The sequence below is a fragment of the Triticum dicoccoides genome, chromosome 5B (assembly GCF_002162155.2).
Source record: "Triticum dicoccoides isolate Atlit2015 ecotype Zavitan chromosome 5B, WEW_v2.0, whole genome shotgun sequence".
Lineage (NCBI taxonomy): Eukaryota > Viridiplantae > Streptophyta > Magnoliopsida > Poales > Poaceae > Triticum > Triticum dicoccoides.
This window is the reverse complement of record NC_041389.1, coordinates 177923424-177937089: the sequence shown is the minus strand read 5'-3', so window position 1 is coordinate 177937089 and position 13666 is coordinate 177923424.

Genomic DNA, 13666 nt, shown 5'->3' with positions numbered 1-13666 from the left:
GGTGGATGTCGTTTCATTTTCTATTTGTGTTTCATCCGTAGTGGGATGTTGCTCTTATGTATGACGTTGTATTCATGTGGCACTGTAATGGTACGATGTAATGATATCCACCTTGCAAAGCGTCTTCAGTATGTGTTTCTATCCTTGGTGGGACCTTCGAGTTCCTTCGGGATAGGATCACATATTGGGCGTGACATAGGAGTAGTAGGGTGGCATGGGCCAGAACAAGCATTCACGTCCAGGAGTACAACACACGCCACCAGCACGACTTCCATCTGACACCATATTTCTTGGAGTCCGTGCTACAGCAATCTCTTCAACCTCGTCATTTCTCTAACTCAGCCACCGTGCGGCGGGCGAGGTGGGGGTTTGCCGATATTCAGTTTCCTCAACTGCGGTCCCACTTGTAAGGCCAACTCCAATGCACGACCCTAAACGGACCTCCGTTTTGCCCCGGATTCTGTCTGTTTGGGTAGGGCAATGGGGTCGTGTCTGGGCCATTTCTCGGATGCGGTAGCCGTGCGCCGAACGCGCAGACGCATCCCGGCCGTGTACATTTTTCTTTGCATACACATATGTTTTTTCATCATTGATTTTTTTGTACATGGAAATACATCACCAAAATTTTGACTAGTAAAGCAAGACCAAAGAAAACAAGAACCACAAGAATACATTTTAGAAGATATCCAACTTCCATAACTGCTCCTGTAAGTTGGATTTGTGCCTTCTCGATGCATTCATTGTTGATCTGCGGAGGGTCGATCTTGCGTGCTTCTTTCTTCTTCGAGTGTAAAGAAGTAGACGTTGCTTCCTCGCATCTAGTCTCATGTCTAGCCTCTATTCTATCACCAAGTGCACTAGTCTCATCTCTAGCCTCTATGCTAGCTAAAAGTGCTAGAACATCTACTAAATTGCGCTCTATGAATATATCGATGTACTCTTCTTCCCAATACCAAAACTTGCATCCATTCTACACAATAAAATTTTAAGTTAGCACAACTAGTCTAATCCGAGAGCACAACCGAAGATTTGGTCGAGTTCTTCCTCCTTTTTCCGACACGTGAGACATCCAGCATCCTGGTCGTGTCATGCAAGAAAATGGAGTGGTAGTTGAAGCCACGTCATGTGCATCTTGGGTTAAACTGTAAATAGAATCTTACTACTGTTGAGTAACTCCAAAAGTGGCCACTGAAGATCTTTATTGGATTTATTTTTCATCACCAGCACGTCGAGGTGAAAGATGTGCAGGTTCAGTGGGTCCTCTTGCGTTTTCACTGACATGTGGGACCGCATATGAGCAAACAGAAATGGGCTCCGCGCGTCTGCTGGCTGGCTAAGAAGAGAGAAAGAGGAGGGTTGATCATGGACTCCAGGAAATTTGTTCTACGTAACCAGCACCTTGATATTCGCGTGTGGTTGTTTCTAGAATAAAAAAAGGAGGTATCCCTACTTATGTTACTCCCACTATGCCTAGCCTAAGGTTAGTAGGTGACCTTGCGCTTGGCTCTTTGCCTCTTCCGGAAGTTGATGGTTCTACAGTAGCACTTCTGGCAATCTGACACCAAATGAACTACTGCACGTCCACCGCTTGTAAGCAAATGTTTCTCCTCATGCTGCGAGCCACCGCGCACGCGTTGGCGAGGGAGAAGGCGTAATCAAGCTTCTTGTTGTTCTGCGAGTTGACGGGACACATCAAAGTTATTTAGTGCGTACTCTCTCCAAAAAAGGGCTAACCATGTCATGGCTACCATCCCGTGCTCCATCGTTGAGTACGTGCACTATTCACGTGCCATCGAGGAGAAAAATATTGCGTAGTAGGTGCCACCTAAGTGCACGACTCACTTACGCACTGCTTATCTGATTATCTCCATTTTCTTGCATGACACGTGCACCTTGATGCTAGATATCTCGCGTGTTGGGAAAAGGATGAACAAATCTCACGTAAAAGAAAAGAGTTGAAGCACATAGATTCCCGACGATCGAGAAGGAGCAAGGAAACTCGCGGTGGAGCGTCTGCAAGGAACCTTGCGTGTTTTCCCCTGTTTTTTGCCGCCTGCCCACCTATAAACAAATAAAAGAACATGAACTCTTCGCTAACCACTAGAAATGATACATCAGGATGCTAAGTTGAAGATATTTTATAGTTTATATCGAGAACCACGCAACAAGCCACACATGTACAGGACGCATGCAGCCACGCATGTACACACGCAAACACACTAACTCAATCCGATCCAACTCATGCACATACACGCACAACATGGAGCACACAATGCACGTACAGAACACATGCATGCACACACACTCGGCCGCAGAATGCACGTGAATAACACATGCATGCGCACACACTCGGCTGCATGGAGGCGTGCGCCATCTGCGGTGACGTCCGGTTTGTCGTGCTACAGTGAAGCACACACACAACGGCGCCTATGCATCTCTTGCAGCACCTCTTTGCTGTCGTTGCTCAACGACTAGTCGGAGATGAAGACGACCGCAGCCTCAGCCTTAGAGCTAGCACCGATGGAAAAACACGCACGCTGCACGCACACGAGCACGTACGGAGTGCCCACGACGTGGTGCATCCCCAGTCGCCTCTACTCCTTCTGTGCATGTTGTCTATCAAGGCAGCGGCATGCCTAATGATGATGTGGGTGAAATCTTCTAGGACTCAGATGATGACGAGGAAAATTATGAGACACAAGGTGACGTACACCGTCAAGGTCCACGGTCAAGGGGGTGCTAAGTGCTAAGTACTTAGATGTGCTTAGATGAGGTGCTAAGTACATTAAATGGCTTAGTAACTCAAGTCTTCAATGCATAGGTGCTTAGTTTATTGTTGCTAAGCTTGCTTCATTTAATTAGCTATAGACTCAAAACTGTCTTTCCATCGTTTCTTCCTGCGGTCACCAAACTAGTCTCTTTCTTCTTAATTAACTTGCCACATCATATTTTATGCCTACGTGGCAGGCTTAGCAGCTATACATGGTGGAGCACTGGGAGAGGCCAAGGCTGGTCATAGTGGGGAGTAACTTATACTGTAACCTATTACTATGTTACTCTAAACATCTCTATAAAGCGGAACGGAGGGAGTAGTAACATAGACTAGTGTCATATGAAGAGTATGGGAGCACATGATATTTCCCTGTCCAGACCAATCCCAAGTTGGCTTCTCACCTCTTGGCCCAACTAAAACCCCTCCCCCGTCCCGCGCTGTCGGGGTTGGGTGCGACATATGCTAAAGGATGGCTTATCATGGTGGGGGCGAGTAGAACGTCGCCGGTGCCTGGAAATGGGATGAGGCGAAGACATGCACGCCGGCGGATCTTACCCAGCTTCGGGGCTCTCCGAGGAGATAACACCCTACTGCTGCTCTGCGGGGTCTCCGCATGGTCACTAAGGCAAAGTGAATACAAGGTTGCTCCTAGAGCTGTTTCTAGAGGTAGGAGAAGGCAAGGCTAGCTCTCTCCTCCCTGCGTGGTCTGTCTAATGCTAATGGATTCAAACCCTTTGCATGGGTGCCCTGGGGGGTTTATATAGGCCTACCCCCCAGGGGTACAATGGTAAAACCGGCTGGGTGCGGGACCCAGCCGTGTGTCTCTCAGGCCGCCATCTTCTCCGCCGACTCCTGGGGCCCGCCGACTGGTGGGCCCCGCCGACTGGCATGGTACGAGGGCGTCAGCCCGTGTCCGCCGTGGGCGGGTCTTGCCGGCTGTAGATTACTGTAGCCGTGCTCCTAATGACGCGGGCTTGGTCATGGGGTCATGGCAACAGTGCCGCCACCTGACGGGCGATCACTGTTGCCATTCCCCCGCCGCGTCTGGTTAATGGCGTGTGGGGCCCGTGGGAGGGACCGTCCGACTCTTGGGGGCTGACTCCCGACGGGTCCGACTCGTGGCGCTCTTGCCGTCTTCAGTGCTCCCGCTGACTGGTAGGCCCTGCCATCTTGGGACTGTACAGACAGGCCATCGTTGGTACAGGGGCCAGCCCCAAGGGCTGATGTCAGGGCTGGCATGGCAACAGTGCCGCGCCGGGCAGAGATCTCCGTGGGCTCGGCGCACTGTGGCCATACCTGCCCTTAAACAACAGGGTGGTTGGAGTTGCAGGCCGACTTCCGTAGTCGGCCTCCTTGGAGTCGCTTCTGGGACTTGGCTTATCTGGAGTCGCCTCTTGGACTCGGTTGATCTGGAGTCGCCTCTTGGACTCGGCTTATCTGGAGTCGCCTCGTTGTCTTGAAAGGTTCTGGGACTCGGGTTGGCCTACCCGTGGCCCATTACTCCGACAGTAGTCCCCGAAGCTGGTGAGGCTCCGAGAGCGATACGTCGCGGGGCCTCAACAGTTTCATTCTTCCGGTGGGGGAATGCAGGCCTTGCTGGCCATCTTCCTTCAGGCCGACTGGTTGGAGTCGGATTCTTAGTGGGCCGTCTTGCTTCTCGAGGAGTTTCGAACGTCGCGGCGGGAACCAGGCGGCGTGTCCGATACTCTTCCCTGCGGCTGCCCGCCGCGAGCCCATCACGGGCGGCCACGTGGCAGGGGCAGTCTGCTCACCCACGCGCGCGACGGGACAGATCGTCGGGCGGGGCCCGCCACTACCGCGCCTCGGCCTGCGAATGGATCCGTTGCGGCCGGGCGGACGGTTGGTTTTCCCACGTCGTTACTGTGCGCAGTAACTTCGTGGGGTAAATCGTGGGGGGCGTGGGGTCCCGCGCGCAGTTAATCCCACGCCCGCCCCATCGGCTTCTCAGCCCGTAGGCCTATAAGTAAGAGGGGGGAGCGGGACGGCGAAACACGCGCGCCCATTCTTCCCTGCTCCCCCGCCTCCTCTTGCCTCTTCTTCTTCCTTTCGTCGTTGCTCCAAGCAGCGCAGCGCTCGTCGTGATGAGTTCTTCCTTCGCTGCTACGGCTCCTGCCGTGCGCTCTGGCGTGTGGGACGGCTCCGAAGTGGACGACGACACCATGGAGCACCTCCGCAAGACGCGCCGGCTCCCTGGCACAAACTTGGTGTGAGCCCGTGCCCCGCCGGCGAGGAAATAAGGCCGGTGCCGGAGGAGGACGAGTGGGTCGTATTCCGCTCGCACCTCATGCGCGGCCTGGGCCTGCCGGCGAGCGGCTTCTTCCATTCCTTCCTGGAGTTCAATGGGCTCCAGCCGCACCACCCCACTCCGAACACGGTGGTGCTGCTGGCTGCCTTCGCCACCCTGTGCGAGGGGTTTCTCGGCGTTCTCCCCACCATCGAGCTGTGGGGAGAGTTCTTCCAATCGAAACTCGGCACACACGTCGCCGGCATACCGGCTCAGTGCGGCGCCTTCATCGCAATGCAGAGGTCGACCACCGACAATCCATTCCCCTCCATCGTGCTGATCAAGTCGGTGAAGATGTGGCAGCGGTCGTACTTCTATGTGAAGAACGTTGCCCCAGAAGGTGACTGGGTCAACCTGCCGCACTACAAAGCCGGCGCGCCGGCTGGGAGGCTTCCCAGCTGGTCCCATCGGGCCAAGATGCTGACTCCGTCAGGCGCCGCCGCCGTCGCGCGACTCCGAGTGCTGACGCAGTCGGAAGGCTTGGTTGGGGCCGACTTGCTGGCCGCCTTCATGGGGCGCCGAGTCCTCCCACTCCAAGGCCGACCTCATCTGATCTGTTAGATGAGCGATCACCGGGACCCGAGCCGGATGTGCACCAGGGAGATGCCCCATGCAAAGATCCGTACTCGCGCGCCAACCCTCCGTCAGTGGTAAGTTGTATTTTTGCTCTTTCGTTTTTCCTTGTAGCCGAATCCGACTTCTGATCCTCTTGAATTTCTCTGAGTGAGAACCCCATTATCCAGCCGGCAGCTAGCGCCTCGGGACTGACACGCGAGTTCGCTCAAGATCGAGCAGAGAGCGATGTCGACGACCCCGACTTAGGGGAGGCTCCAAGCGGGAGGAGGCGGTCGCGAAGGCCAAGCACTTCCGTAAGGAACTGAAGAAGCCGCCGCTGATCTCCGCGTAAGCGCTTTCTGCCTTTGCCTCGTTTTTCTTTGATGAATCTTTTTCGAGTCTTTTTCATTCCGTCTTTTGCTTCAGGGCCCCTCTTTCTCTTGAGTGGGTCGCCGTCCCCTCTGTCATGGGGTCGGCCAAGACGTCCGCCAATACTCGGCGGATTGACCCCGCCGCCAACCTCCGGGAGGCGACGGAGCGCAACACGCGGGAGAAGCGCGATGAGGAAGAGGCCAACTGTCTGGAGAAGGCGGAGGCCGAGAAAGCGGCGGCCTCCGCCCAGAAGAAGCTGGAGGAAGCCGAAGCCGCCGCCGCCGCAAGACAACGGGCAGAGGAGACCGCGCGCCACCAATCGGCGTTGCTTGTCGTCCCGCTGAACTCCGCGCCGCCGCCCCCGGAGTTCACGGGGCAGACTGGAGAAGTCGGCGGAGAGCACTCCGTCGTGGAGAAGGACGGTGGCGAGGCCTCCGCGTCGGGCACGGCCACGCTGCCACCGCCGCCTCCGCCGCCATTGGGAAGGGCGCATGGCAAGCAGCCGGCAGGCCTGCCAGCGCCGCCGACTGAAGATGAGGCGGTGGCGAGGCAGCTCCTTCAAGTCGCCTCACCAGCGCGCCGCCGCCTCGAGAAGGCGGTTTCAGCGCCGCGCCCCTTGGAGGCCGGCGCCGTCAGCTTAGCCATCCCAGATGCCGAGGCGACAAGCGCCGCACCCACTGGGTGGGTGCGAGGGGGCGGCGATGGTCCGCTAAACCAGGCGCTGCTGGACGTGCAGGCGAAGCTGCGAGCTGAGGGCGAAGCCATCCAGGGCTGCACCAGGGCGCATCTGGCGTCGCGAGCATCTATCCGGGTACGCTTTCCGTCTTTGACTTTGTTTTTTCTCGCTCTTCTCTGTGGGGGCGCGCCAGCGCACCCACTGGGTGTAGTCCCCGAGTTTCAGGCCGGCTGCTGAGCAGGCGGCCCGGAACTCCATCTGGCGAGTCCGGACATTCACCTTTGTCTGATTCTTATCACAGGAGTATCACAACCTCTGTGTCACTGCCTTGAACCGCAATGTTGAGCAGCTGGGGAAGCAGACGGCCGACTTGTCGGAGAGTCAGAGTAAGTCCTTCTTCTTTTTTCACAGGGGCGCGCTGGCGCACCCGCGGGCTGTAGTCCCCGAGATTTGGGCCGACTGCTGAGCAGTCGGGCCAGATCTTCCCGGCGACCTTCTTTGCTGGCGACTTGACGTCCTCTTTCCTTTGTTCTTCAGAGGCCAATGCCGCTCTTCAGGAACGGTTGGGCGAAGTCGGCACCGCCCTACGTGCCAAAGAGGAGGAGTGCAGCAAGCTCACCATAGAGCGCGACCTGCTAGCCGCGTAGCTAGCGGAGCAGAGGGAGCTGCTCAAGAAGGCGCAGTACGAGGCGGATAAGAGAGAGGCCGCTCTCCTGGCCGAGTTCGAGAGCGAGCGCTCCTCTAGGACCGACAAGGAGGCGATGCTGACCTCCGGCTTCCACGAGATCGAAGACATTGTCGACGGTGAGTTTCATTGCTTTCCTTCTTCAAGCCGCTGACTGTAAGTCAGGCCGACTCCTGATTCTTTCTTTTACTTCTTTTCTTTGGGCAGACTTCTTCCCTGGCCACTCGCAGGCGGTCACCCGAGCCATTGAGGCTGATCGTGAGGTGCGGTGGGCGAATGGCGAAGAGATCGCCGCCAACGCCCCCTGACCGTCGACGAGCAGCTCTTGAGCATCGAGACTCGTCTGCGGCCGGCCCACCAGCTGCTGCGCCGGCTTCAATGCGCTGGTGCTCAAGCGATCGCTGCCCTATGGCCGGGCATGCCGGTCCTGCGTACTCCCAGTCAGACTACCGACTGGCGGGAGGTCGCAGCCGACCGTCTTGAGGCTTGGAAGGGTTCCTCGGCCCGGGCTGGAGCGCGCCGGGCCTTGGAATTTGTCAAGGCTTGGTATCCAGGGCTGGATTTGGACTGATTGGCGGCGTTCCGGTCAGAGGCCCAGGCGGAGCTGGTGGCTGTGGAAGGCGCCCTCGTCAAGCGTGCGGCGGCGATTGCCGACTACACCGACACCAGCGTCTTTGTCCCTGAGCGGGCCGCGAACGGCGAAGAGGTGCCGCCGGAGTGGTTCGGGATGAACTCGGACTACGACGAGGACTCGGCGGAGGTGATCGGCTCCAGCACCGCGGAGGAAGACGAGGCGGGGGACAGAGGTGAGACGGAGGCGCCAGAGGATGGAGCAGACGACCAGCCTCAGCTCGACCGCGCCTCCAGCAACGAGCCGTGTCCGACCGGGCCGGCTGCCGCTGGAGATGATCAAGCCGAGACTGTTCAACCGGCTGCTCCGGTGCCTGACACCGCCGTCTCCACTGACCCTGCGAACCCATCTGCTGCTTCTTTGGCTGCCGTCTTGCCTTTATTTTCCTACCTTAGTAATCTTTTGGATGAACTTGTCAATTCGCACAATTCCACCCACTAGGTGTATTTTGAACTTGGCCGGAGGCCTATATTATGTAAATACCTATCCGACTTCTATCTTTCCTTGCTCGTTGCTCTTTTTTGGCTTTTTCCTTTGCCGCCTTCCCATAGTCGCCGCTTTGCCAGACGGACAACCGCTCTGTGGTCTGCCGCTGGGCCAAATGCTTGGCTTCCTTAGGAAAGGCAAGTACTTGGCCTTTTTAGAGTCTTTTAACAAGTTGGATAGAAGGCGGCAAGCCGACTATTCGAGAGTCGGCTCTGCAAAGAGAGGCTGGAAGCCGGCTTGGGCTATGCTTATGCTTTGAGTCCTTAGCCATTTTTCGTGTGTGCGCTCGTTCTTTCTTACTCTCTGCCTACCAACAGTCGCTCTGTGAGCTGCGGCTTCCGACAGGAGACGGCTTAAGCGCCGCACACTACTTGTCCGACTGCAGGAAGCATTTCATAGCACAAGACGGCGAGTCCCCGGGCCGACTAGTCGAACCCGGTGCCAAGCGGCATAACAAAGAGTAGCATACTCAAAGGCATAATTTTTATCATACAGATAACAACAAAAGGGGCAGTCCCCGAGCTCGTCTCGGGGGGCCCGAAGTCTCGATACTTTAATACAAAGGATAGTGTGGTACATACTGCATCAACTGTAAAATCTTCGGAGAAGATTCACGTTCCATGGTCGTTCCGACTCTTTGCCGAAGTCGTCCCTCTTGCGTGCTCGGGGCTTCTGGGCGTCGATTAGGTAGTAGGAGTCGTTGCCTAGCACTTTGCTGACGATGAAGGGGCCTTCCCAAGGCGCCGACAACTTGTGCTGGCTGGCTGTCCGCTGGATCAGTCGGAGCACAAGGTTGCCCTCTTGGAAAGATCTCGGCCTGACCATCCGGTTGTAGTATCGGCGCAGACTCTGCTGGTAGATGCTGGACCGGCTGAGTGCCAACAGCCGGCCCTCTTCCAGCAGGTCGACACCGTCTTGACGTGCTTCTTCTGCTTCCTCTTTGGTGTACATGGTGACTCGCGGGGAGTCGAATTCTATGTCCGTCGGGATGACGGCTTCGGCACCATAGAAGAGGAAGAAAGGCATGAAGCCGGTTGACTTTGTTTGGAGTCGTGCGCAGACTCCAAAGGACGGCTGGCAGCTCCTCAAGCCAACAGCCGGCCGAACGCTCGGGTGGTTCGACCAGTCGAGGCTTGATGCCGGACAGGATGAGGCCGTTTGCTCGCTCCACCTGGCCGTTTGACTGCGGATGGGCAATGGTCGCTAAGTCCAGTCGGATGCCCTGCATCACGCAGAAACGGGCCAAGGCGCCTTTGGCAAAATTTGTGCCATTGTCGGTGATGATGCTGTGCGGTATGCCGTACCGCACCGTGATGTCGATGATGAAAGTCACTGCAGTCGGGCCGTTCAACTTCTTGATGGGCTTTGCTTCTATCCACTTGGTGAACTTGTCCACCGCGACAAGCAGATGAGTTAGGCCACCTCGGGCCGTCTTGAATGGTCCTACCATGTCCAAGCCCCAAACTGCAAAGGGCCAGACGATGGGGATTCTCTTCAGCGCAGAAGCCGGCTGGAGCGGCTTGGAGCGGAACTTCTGGCACCCCTTGTATTTTTGGACTAATTCTTTGGCCTCTTCTAGGGCAGTTGGCTAGAAGAAACTGTACAGAAAGGCTTTGGCCATGAGTGCTCTTGAAGCCGCATGGTGGCCGCACTCGCCCTGATGGATGTCTCTGAGAATTGCTTGGCCTTGCTCTGGCTCCATGCAGCGCTGGTAGACACCAGTGACGCTGCGCCTGACCAGCTCTCTGTTGATTATGGTGTAGGCTGCCGCTCGGCATTGCACTTGCCGAGCCAAGATTTCATCAGTTGGCAGCTCTTTGTTCACTAGGAACTTGAGGATGGGCTGCGCCATGAGGGTGCTGATATTTCTTCAACTGCCACTACTGCGACTTGGACAAGGGCGGCTGGGCTGGGAGGCGGCGGGCTGGAGTCTGCGGCCTCTTGCTAGGTTGAGGAAGTCCCCGGGCCGATTGGCGCAGTCTCCGGGCCGACTGGCGTAGTCCTCGGGCCGACTGGCGTAGTCCCCGGGCCGACTGGCGTAGTCCCCGGGCCGGGTTCTGAAGTACCCGGGCCGGCTTCGACTGCGATTTTCTTGGGGCCGTCTGCTGGGGCTCTTGAGTCAGATCCGACTTCTTCGGGGGGAGCCGAGCACAAAGATGGAGTCTGATTCTGGTGAAGGCTTGATAGACGGCTTAAGGAGGCGCTGAAGAGCGACGCCAGATGGTATTGCTTGGCGGGTGGAGCCGACTCATGCCAAGGCGTCTCCTTGGTCGTTGTCATTTCTTGGCACGTGAAGGAACTCGCACCCCTCGAAGTATCCGCTAAGTTGTTGCACCAGGAAACGGTAGCTCGCCATGTTTGCATCTTTGGCATCCCAGTTGCCAGATGACTGCTGGGCCACCAAATCGGAGTCGCCATAGCACAGGATCCGGCGAATGGCGAGTTCTTTGGCAACCGGAGCCCGTGAATGAGCGCCTCGTATTCGGCGACATTTTTGGAGGCGGTGAAGCGGATCTGCAGCACATACTTGAGCTTGTCGCCTTTAGGGGAGGTGAGGATGACGCCGGCTCCCAGACCGGTGCGCATCTTGGAGCCGTTGAAATGCATCCGCAAATGGGTGGAGTCGGGCGCTGGCGGCAGGTACTGGGTCTCGGCCCAGTCGACGAGGAAGTCGGCCAGTGCTTGCGACTTGATGGCGGTGCGGGGCTGGTAGTAGATGGTGTAGGGAGCCAACTCTATGGCCCATTTGGCTACTCGGCCAGAAGCATCTCGGCTCCCGATGATCTCTGCCAGCGGGGCTGTGCAAACCATCGTAATTGGATGCTCTTGAAAGTAAGGCTTCAACTTCTTGGAGGCAAAATGCACGCCGTAGCACATCTTCTGGTAGTGGGGGTAGTTCTGCTTGGAGGTCGACAGTACCTCGCTCAGGTAGTACACCGGTCTCTGGACAGGGAGCGCGTTGCCTTCCTCCTTGCGCTCGACTACAACGACCGTGCTGACTAATTGGCTAGTGGAGGCAATGTATAGAAGCATGGGCTCTTTAGGAGTCGGAGCCGCGAACACAGGAGGAGTAGTCAACATCTTCTTCAGCTGGAGAAATGCTTCATCCGCCTTGTGGTTCCACTCAAAAAAGGTGGTTTTCTTCATTAATTCATACAAAGGGAGAGCTTTCTCGCCCAGCCGACTGATGAATCGGCTGATGGACGCCAAGCAGCCGGTGAACTTCTGCACATCTAATAGTCAGGTGGGTACCTCCATCCTCTCGATGGCCTTGATCTTCACAGGGTTGCACTCTATGCCGCGTTCAGAGACCAGGAAGCCAAGGAGTTAGCCAGCTGGCACTCTGAAAAAGCACTTCTCAGGGTTGAGCTTGATCTGGAATCAGCGCAGGTTCTCAAAGGTTTCCTTGAGGTCTTCCAGCAGTGTCCCACGCTTCTCCGTCTTCACCACTACATCATCCATGTAGACCTGGGCGTTTCTGCCGAGTTGCTTGAGGAGGCACTTCTGCATGCAACGCTGAAAGGTGGCACCGGCATTCCTCAAGCCGAACGTCATGGTCAGGTAGGAGAAGGCTCCGAACAGCGTGATGAAGGCAGTCTTCAGTCTGTCTGCCGGGTTCAGCTTGATCTGGTGATATCCTGAATATGCATCTAAGAAACTCAACAGCTCGCATCCGGCTGTGGAGTCTATCACCTGATCGATTCTTGGCAAAGCAAAGAAGTCCTTGGGGCAAGCTTTGTTGAGGCTTGGGGTCCTTGGGGAAAGCTCTTCATTGCCCTCCTCCCTCTGCCTCTCTTCTCCTCTCTTCCTGCTCTCCTCCCTCCCGGCCATGCCCTCTTCTTCTCTCTTTTGCTAGATTTAGGTCAAATCCCTCTCGAATTTAGGTCAAATTAGGTTCAAAAAATTTCTAATTTTGGTCAAATTAGCAAGTGTCCATCTTCTTGCTCTGTCGCAAGTGTCCATCTGCACATTAACTAAATATCTACTGTTAACTCTGAACTTCACATCGCATATTATGATTTGAAAATTGGCATTTCCATTCCTGTGTAGCACAAATTTCACATACCATGTGCTTACATACGGATCCTTGTAGCCACCAGTTGCATACATTATATTAGCATCTTTACTGCTTCAGCAACCGGCAAATTCCCAAGAGAGATATGGACACAGATGAGGAAATCAGGCAACACATTTTAGAACATCTTAAGCCAATAGTTGGATTGGATTTGAAGGAAGAGTTCTACTCACCAGTGCAGACCCTTTCTTGTTACAATGTTGTTATCGATGGTGGCACAAATGGATGAGTCACTCCAGTGCTAGCACCGCCTTCTGCAGCAATAGCCACTAAATGATCGAGTCGTCCTTGCTCAGCAAACTCTCACGACCACCGCTCATCCACAAAGGTCGTCGACAGCTCCTGTGATGGCGCTCCCCTCGCTGGCCACTCTGCTGCCCCTCTCGCACTCCTTGACAACAGCTTATGTAGTATGAATATTGGAATGATAATACCGTGGTAGTGCTCCGACCCGTGTGCATGCGACTGTCATCGTGGTATTGTTCCGGCAGCCGTGTGCATGAATCTGGACTTAACTGAATATCTACTGTTAACTCCGAACTTTGCTGTTAAGTGGCTCTTGTGGTATATAGCTATTTTGGATGCTCACTAGTTTAGCTCCTCTAGGGTTCCATGAATCTTACTATTTAAGTTTAAGTGGTTCTGAGCTTATAGTGGCTTTTACACAGGTTGACTAACTATGACACCCTGATGTTCATTCTGTTGTTAGTTACTTAGTTCACTAAATGACTGTAGAATCAATCATAATTTATACATTCTTTAGTCACAAGTCTGCAACAAGAATACAAATGATAGTCACTGCAGCTGCACATGATCTGTGTAAATATGTAGTTCTAGCCACTATTTGCAGTTCTATCCACTCCTTGCTGCTAGTTCCTCAAGGAGTTCTGCTCAAAATTAGCTCAACAAGTTGCATCTGGCTTTTACAAAGTTGTTTTGGCTTAAGAGGATAAGTTGGCTTGCTTGAGTTATGTATATACTTGCTTGCTTGCTAGCAAAAATAGTAGCTTTGTTTAGGGTGTTAACAAATTCATGCCACCAAATGGTAGGGACAGAGACCAGGTCTCTTATAGTTTCCCATGAATTAGAAAACCATGCATGGTATCAA